At 37.8% G+C, this 8,640-nt stretch overlaps 1 pseudogene; it reads right to left on the bottom strand.

Moving 5' to 3' along the window:
- Positions 1-5,052: 5,052 nt before the first annotated feature.
- On the bottom strand, positions 5,053-5,197 carry LOC120355101 (annotated as a pseudogene).
- Positions 5,198-8,640: the final 3,443 nt, after the last annotated feature.

The following is an 8,640-nucleotide window of genomic DNA, read 5'->3' as shown; positions in this document are numbered from 1 at the left end:
TGAATTTCTTATTGTCGGATCCTCATGGTATGAGGACCTTAAGTTTAAAATTTCAAGTCAATCGGTTAATTAGGAATAGAGTTATTGTGTTCACAGACACACACACACACACACACACACACACACACACACACACACACACACACAACACACACACACACACACACACACACACACACACACACACATACACACACACAGACCAACACCCAAAAATAATGTTTTTAGACTCAGGGGACATTGAAACTTATAGAAAACTTGAAATTAGTGAACCTTAATTTTTTACTTTCCTTGCCCTACTACCATAGGTAAGGAAAGTATTGCTTTCCAAAAAAAATTAAGGTACCCCAATTTCAAGTTTTCTATACGTTTCAAGGTCCACTGAGTCCAAAAACATGATTTTTGGGTATTGGTCTGTGTGTGTGTATGTGTGTGTGTGTGTATGTGTGTATGTCTGTGAACACGATAACTCCATTCCTAATTAACCGATTGACTTGAAATTTTAAACTCAAGGTCCTTATACCATGAGGACCCGACAATAAGAAATTCAATAAAATTCAATTCAAGATGGGGGAAAAAATGGCGGATAATTACTAAAAAACCATGTTTTTCACGTTTTTCTCGAAAATGGCTCTAACGATTTTCTTCAAATTTATACCATGGATAGCTATTTATAAGCCCTATCAACTGAAATGAGTCTCATTTTAGGGAAAATTTCAGGAGCTCCGTAATATTATTGAGAAAAATGGCAGATAATGACTAAAAAACCATGTTTTTCACGGTTTTCTCGAAAACGGCTCCAACGATTTTCTTCAAATTTATACCATAGATAGCTATTCATAAGCCCTATCAACTGGCATGAGTCTCATTTCTGGGAAAATTTCAGGAGCTCCGTAATATTCTTGAGAAAAATGGCGGATAATGACTAAAAAGCCATGTTTTTCACGGTTTTCTCGAAAACGGCTCTAACGATTTTCTTCAAATTTATACCATGGATAGCTATTTATAAGCCCTATCAACTGACATGAGTCTCATTTCTGTTAAAATTGCAGGAGCTCCGTAATATTCTTGAGAAAAATGACAGTTACTAAAAAACCATGTTTTTCACGATTTTCTCAAAAACGGCTTTAACGATTTTTTTCAAATCCATACCCTGTATAGTTATTTATTAGCTCTATCAACTGACATGAGTCTTCTTCCTGGGGTACTAATGGGGGGTCCACCCAATCCTTGAGAAATGGACTTTGTAACCTCCTTCTCGTGCATGAGGTAGGTAGGAACACGGTTTTCACTTTTTCTTCTTCCATATACCGTGGGTAGGTAGAGCAGTTTATAAAAAGAACACAGTCATAGTCAAGATATTTCATCTGTAGAACAGCTGTTTTGACGAATTTCAAAAAAAAACATCGAATTTCACAATATTTACATAAAGGAAAAAGTACTCTGAAAACAATTGTATATACACATATACAGTAGTCTGATCGTAGTTGCAAATATGTTGCCGTCAATCGTCATTATGTTTTTCTCCTAAAACTAAATTATTCTCGTTTGATATTGAGGCTTAGGTTTATTTAGCGAACTATATTGGAAATTTTAAGGTAGGGTTATAAAAAGGGCACTTTGTTCCGTGGATGTTTTTTTTACAAGAGAAATATTTGATTAAAATAAGGGGAAAGGTTTTTAAGCGAAAATAGATGTAAAATTTTAAATAGTTCAATGAGCAAGGAAAGTTGTGTGAGTGTACCACACCAGATTTTTTTGGAAAGCAATACTTTCCTTACCTATGGTAGTAGGGCAAGTCAAAGTAAAAAATAATGTAACTTGATTCTTGAACGATCCTTGTATCTATATACTTGTATCTATAAGGATGGAAATTCAAATAGAATAAAGATATCAATTTTTATTAAAATTTAAACAACTTGAGTATTTATTTGGGCATAGCCGTATCTATTGTGCAATATATAGTGGTATTATTTATTGAGAAGGGAATAGGACCAGTTTTGATGAGGTTTAATGTTTCTCTCATTGTTGGTAATGGAAAAGCTGCCTTACTCCACTGAGATGAAAAAAAAAATTGATGAGAAAACTTATCAGCTGTTTTTCTAATCATGAACTTTCATCAAAATTCAGTAGTGTTTAAACAGCTTGGATATTTTTGTCTCACATCCAGTCTGATACTTGGAGAATCATTGTCTGGGTAGCTGAATTGTAAATATATTGTTATTATAAAAAGTGATAATTCCCATATAAACTAGTGTATAAGCCAGCCAATATTGTAATCTACATGAATAATGAAGAAATAGAATAAGAAATTGAATCTTATGTCAACTCCCCCATTTTCAACAGAAGATGAGAATCTATTATGCAATGATGAACATCCATATTCCAAATGTTGTGAACATTTAAAAACCTGTTAAACATTCATTCAAACATATACACAAAGATTACTCGCTCAATACATTAGAATAAAGGATTGGCTTGGAGCTACTGAATTGTATAAAGTGATTCTCAACACCTTGCTAAATTATCCGCAAACTCACTCGACTGCCATACTACTACGCATAGAACCCAAAGTTTCCTTTCAGCTTGAGCGATCGCTGAGAGCTGAATTCAGAACAAATCCAATTTTGAGTTCTGTCTTCCGCCCCAGAATACTTTGTAAGATTAGAATTGTCCCTCAAAAGTATTCAACAACTTTGTGGTGGAGTTTGTCATGAGATTTCGCGACATTGTTTGTCACAGATAGCCAAATACTTGTGGATTGTGGCGACGCTATTTGACAGCCTGACAAATATTGATAGATACGATGTTCTCTGCTCGTAGCCTTTGAAAGCGAATCCACAAGATGTACCTTCTTCAAATAGAATAGTTGGTTGACATTTTCGGCTTGCTGGAAAGATAGCTTTCTAGGGGCTTTGAATCACTATCTTCACTGTCTTCAAGTATCGGCAGCACCTTCAATTTATAGCATTTTATTGATTTATAGTCTGGATTGATAGTAGTATACTGGTAGCCTACTTAATTATCACTTATAGAAAATAGCTAAGGACATCGCTGGGATATTTTAGTATAAAAATATTTCAGTTTTAAAGTATAACAAAAAATCAATATGATTAGTCACAGTTTAAAAAAAAACTGAAAAAAAATAGTCAAGATTGATGAACTAAAATCTTCGTCTATATAGTCTAATCTGGTGAACTTTCATATTTAGTAAGAAAATATTCTTGGTGCAATGTACCTCCATATTGTTAATACCATAAGGTATTTTAGATTACCATATAAGTTTTGATATTGAAAAATCTGTTGATCATGCAGTTTCCACTGTATTGGGAATCGATTAACCATAATAAATAGTATGAGAATAAAACGCAACAATTTAACTTATTATGAATCAATACCATCTAATATATTTAATCATTTTAGGCTTCATAAAAATACCAAACTTGGCAAAACTGATGGCAGCCACTGAAAACCTTGAAGCCTACGGGACCAACTTGCAATCAATTAGTAACTTAATAAAGAATAGCTTATAAGTGCAGATTTATTCTGATGAAGAAAAATAATTTGGCCAAGAACAGAGAAAACCCGTAAGCCAAGTAAAGTCTCAATAAGGATTTTCAAAAAAAAGAATTTGGAATTTTCCATTTTGTATAGTACCATAGAGAAAACATAGGTACTGTACTAATTTTTTTCTATGGTTGTACCGTACCTGCGTACCTAGAACGTAGGCTTGTGCACAGCTGCACAGGTACTATGTTTATGTTTATGTTTATGTTATGAAGGGATTGATTCAAAGATCCAAAGATTCAATGAACCTCAAACGTCGACCAAAGCTTATTGTGTGTCCCAAAGTACCTATGTTAGTTAGGCAAACCAACTCCCGTGTCCTTTACAAGGTCCAGGAGTTTTTTCCCTTTACCAACATCCCATTCCTTACCTGGTTGCTTGCAGCCAAACAAAGCCCTTCTTCTAGCTTCAAGACTTTTGCAATTCAGTATGATATGCTTAGTAGTCTCGTCAGACTGATTACAAAGCCTACACACCTGGCTTTCATTTCTGAGTCCAATTTTGTGGAGATGTTTCCTGAAGTGGCCATGTCCAGTTATCAGGGCAATCAACTGCTTGACCAGACCTCTGCCCAGACTCACCAGCCAGTTGGTGGAGCGAGTGCTTGCATCTGCCAGCAGCCTTTTGCCAAGTACTTGACCAGGGTGACTCTGCCATTGCTGGTGATGTAAGTCCCTGGACCATTTAATTATTGTGTGGAAGGCAGTTGTTTTACTTATGCCACAGCCTCACTCTAGGCCAAAGACTGACATTCTAGAACCCCACTTAGCAAGCTCATCTGCACACTAATTACCTCACATGCCTACATGGCCAGGTACCCAACCAAGATGCACAGATGCAAAGAGTTGCGTGTTGCAAGCCTGCTGAGTGTTTTGTGGTACTCTCACACAAATTTGGACTTGATTACATTGGAGTCAAGAGCCTTGAGGGCTGCCTGACAATCTAACAGGATTAATATATGCTTATTGCAATAGCATCTGGCAATGCCTATGTTGGCACAAGCCATGATGCCCCAAATCTCCAGAAAGCCAGAAAGATAGTACAGTGCTGTCCCAGACTTGCAAAAACTTCTGTTCTAGGTGAATCACTGTACACCCCATAGCCAGATTTCCCTTCAATGAGGGAACCGTCTGTGTACCAGACAAGGCTGCCTCTTTTGGGATAGGGCCCTTTCTCAGACTCCCATTCCTCTCTAAAGCAGAATTTAACAGAGAAAGGTTTAGTAAAAACCAACTCCATGCTCATGACATCTGACATCATTTCAAGCACAGGGCTGTGAGCAACAGCTTTGGTGATTGTGCAGTGGCCTGATTTCCGTGCTTCTGCCATAATAAAAATGTTCAATGGCAGTAAGCCAAGAGCAACTTGAAGAGTTGCTGATGGGCTGCTCCTGAAAGCTGCAGTGACTAGAAGTGTTTGCATCCTTTGTAGACTTGTGAGTTTGGCTGTAACCTGGTTCACCTTTGTCCACCAGACTAGTGATCCATAAGTTACCTAACAAAAATTATGCGCCCAAAATGCCCACATATGGGGCATTTGCAGGGGTCAACCAAGTTGCAGTGCAATGACAAGGCCTTGCCCTGGGAGAGCCGCCTTCTTGATCACGGTGACCCCCACGCCAGGTAAGTATTGTTTGACAATACACTGCATAAAGCAAAATGAGCGCTTATGATGTCCAGGAGATTTGCAGCTCCATGTGGGGGATAAAGCCTCACATAGTTCTGTAGCTGTACAAGGCAGTAATAAGGCCTCAGGTAACTTATATGATTGTTCCAAGTCAGCTTTGAGTCAATGGTCAGCCCTAGATATTTGACTGTACTTGATACTTCAAGCTGTGTAAATCCAAGTTTCAATCTGGAGAGAGACTCCAGGTTCTTTTTCCATGTAAATGGAATGACTACAGTCTTTGAGGGATTTATGCTTAGTCCCTCTCCAAGACACCAGTCATTAACAATTTTGAGGTTGATGTTCATGACATCAGCAATAATGTTGGTGAGCTTTCCCAGTACCATGAGGACTATGTCGTCAGCATAGCCCTGTACAAAAACAGATTTACTGGTAAGTTCATGAAGGAGACCATCGACCACAAGGTTCCACAGAAGAGGTGAAAGCACACCTCCCTGTGGACAACCCTTTGCAGGTGTGAATACCATTGACTCACCTTGAAGATCAGCCCTGATCTGCCTGGAGCAGAGCATGGCCTCAACCCACCTACATATGGCAGGTTCAAGACCATGCCCCCACACCGCTTGGACAATGGCCTTGTAAGTAACATTGTTAAATGCACCTTCAATGTCCATGAAGGCACATAGAGCAATCTCCTTGACAGAAAGGCTGTCCTCCACCCTGCTCACAAGCTGATGCAGAGCTGTTTCACAGGACTTGCCAGGCTGATAAGCATGCTGATTCCTGTGAAAGGGAGTGTCTGAAAGCACTCCCTTCCTTAGATGTCTTTCCAACAGTCTTTTCAGCGTCTTCAAGAGAAACGATGTGAGATTGATGGGACAAAATGATTTTGCAGTTGAGTAGTCTGCTCTTCCTCTCTTTGGAATGAAGACCACTCTACTAAGGCACCAGACTTGCTCTAAAGAGTTCACACAAGAGAATTAATAGAGCTTCTGCTCCTTGCTGCAGCATAGCTGGTATTATGCCATCCCCCCAGGATATTTGAAGGCACCAAACTTGGATATGACCCATTTAACTTTGGAGAGTGTGACAATTTGCCTGGTTAAAGTCCAGCTTCCAGAATCAGCTCTCGGCCATGAGCTCATTTCGCTGCTGCCAGACATGCCTGAGCAATCACTCTTGAAAGTACAATATGGAAAGTGAGTCTCGAGAAGAAGTTTGAGACTTCCATCAATTCCAGTGATATATTGTCGCCCTGGTGAACCAAGAGTTCCCAAGAGGCCAATTGTGTTTGAAGCTGAAACATGCTGCAGTCTCGATGCTGCACTGAGACTGTTTACCTCCTGTGTAAATTGTCTCCAAGAGTTTTATTGAGCTTTCTTGATTGCGAGACTATATTCTGTGAGTGGCCTGTGGTATGTCTCCCAGATACGGCTCCGTTTGCAATGGTTATGAAGCTTCCTGAAAGTGGCCCTTTTGCGGTCGAGGTCAGCATTCCACCACTTAGTATTGGTATTAGTGTGACTCTTTCCCGCCGCGATGGGCAATTGTCCTGAAAGCAGCTCATGATTGCATTCTGAAGATCAGAAGCAATCTGATCAATGTCTGCCAAGCAGACAGTTTTCAAAGAAAACTTAACGATTATCCTAATTCATTAAGGCTGTGTCATATCAATGCTGAGTCCCTTCCAGGTCACTTTGATGATTTCAAGAAAATGTTTTTATCATTGAGTTTTGATGTAATTTTTATTAGCGAGTCTTTGTTGAAGCCTTCTTTGCCTGATCCAATCTTCGAATTGTCTGATTACGAATTATTCCTTAATGATAGGCTAAGGAAGGGTGGATGGGGTGTCGCTGTATACATACGATATTTGCTTTCACCGAAACTGTTGCATTCTTCTCCGCAACCCTATTCCAATTCTTCAGAATTTCTTTTCATTGAGATCTCGTCGGATGATTGTGAGATTCTCATTGGTGTGATATATCGTCCTTCTAAGGCGGGAAGACTGTGTCTTTTTGAGAATGCCTTACTGAATTATATGCACTTATATCAGCATATAATATTGCTTGGTGAATTCAATTGTGATTTATTGAAAGATGGCTTTGAAAAGAATCAACATATGACTTTCATTGAATCTTCGGATCTTAAAGTTGTAAATTTATCAACTCCAACATTTCTCCTCTTCAATTCTAAAACTCTTTTGGATCTGGTATTTGTTAGTGAACCTAATTTTGTTTCTCATTATGGTCAGTTTCCTGCACCTTGCTTTTCTCATCACGACTTGATTTTTGTTATTTATGATCTAACGGTACAATCCACTGCTTGGGAACATCTCACTTTCAGGAATTTCAGGAACTTTTCCTATTGAAAGGGTATTGAATGAGGCAATTGATATGCCTTGGCATCAAATTGGTCTTTTAAATGATATAAATGATAAAGTATCACTGTTTAATCAAATGATTGTGGATGCCTTCGATAAGCATGCACCAATCTGTGTTGCTCAGACTAAACGTAAACCAGTGCCATGGATTACTACAAGCCAGGCGTGAAAGGGATAGGGCAAAAAGGAAGTTCAAAAGGTCCAATAGTGAGGCTGATTTCAACAGTTTCAAAGTATTGCGTAATAGAGTTTAATCTTTATGCCGTAATGCTAAATTACGATTCTATCTCAATACATTCAATTGTAATAAGTCTACTTCTTTTCTATGGGATAATGTCTGTCTTCTGGGTGCTCATCGGAATAAGAAGCAGTATATTAGCATTGATCTCCCACTAGATGAACTGAATGATTATTTTGTTGAAACCTTCAACTACCCCTATATTAATAATGAGGAGATAGCACAAAACCAATAAATCAACCATTTTCTTCATATCCTTCCAGATGAACAAATCATCTAAGCTTTCAAACTTCCAAATGGTATAATTTCTAATACATTGAATAAGTATCACTTCATTTTCCACTAGAAATCAACGAACTTATATAAACAGAAAAAAAATTAAAATAAAAACTGAAATAGCATAAATGGCTTAATATCATAATGTTTCATAATCTAACTACATCAGTTACATAAGACACAAAGTCACATAGACACATAAGTCAAGAGAATAAATAAGTAAATAAATAACAAGTAAACAGTTTTAAGAGTAAAATATGTTGAATCAAATTAACTTCTTCGCAATAGCTACCTGGAGTATTAATCTTGTGAAATAACAAGGTGAAATATTGAGAAGAAGTGAGGAAAAATAATATATAATCAAATAAAATACATGTAGAATAAGTAAGGTGACTTACACAAGTCTCTTAGTATCTGGGAGACTAACAGGGGGTCCTTGAAAAATGAAATTTGTAACTTCATCTTTCTCATGTATGACAGAAAAAGGCGTTTATTCAAAGAATACTCGGTCGAGATAATTTTATCTGCAGAACAGTTGTTTTGGAGAAGTTTT

Source organism: Nilaparvata lugens, chromosome X, assembly GCF_014356525.2.
Source record: "Nilaparvata lugens isolate BPH chromosome X, ASM1435652v1, whole genome shotgun sequence".
Classification (NCBI taxonomy): domain Eukaryota; kingdom Metazoa; phylum Arthropoda; class Insecta; order Hemiptera; family Delphacidae; genus Nilaparvata; species Nilaparvata lugens.
The sequence above is the reverse complement of the archived record's forward strand: the minus strand, read 5'-3'. Positions and strand labels throughout refer to the sequence as shown.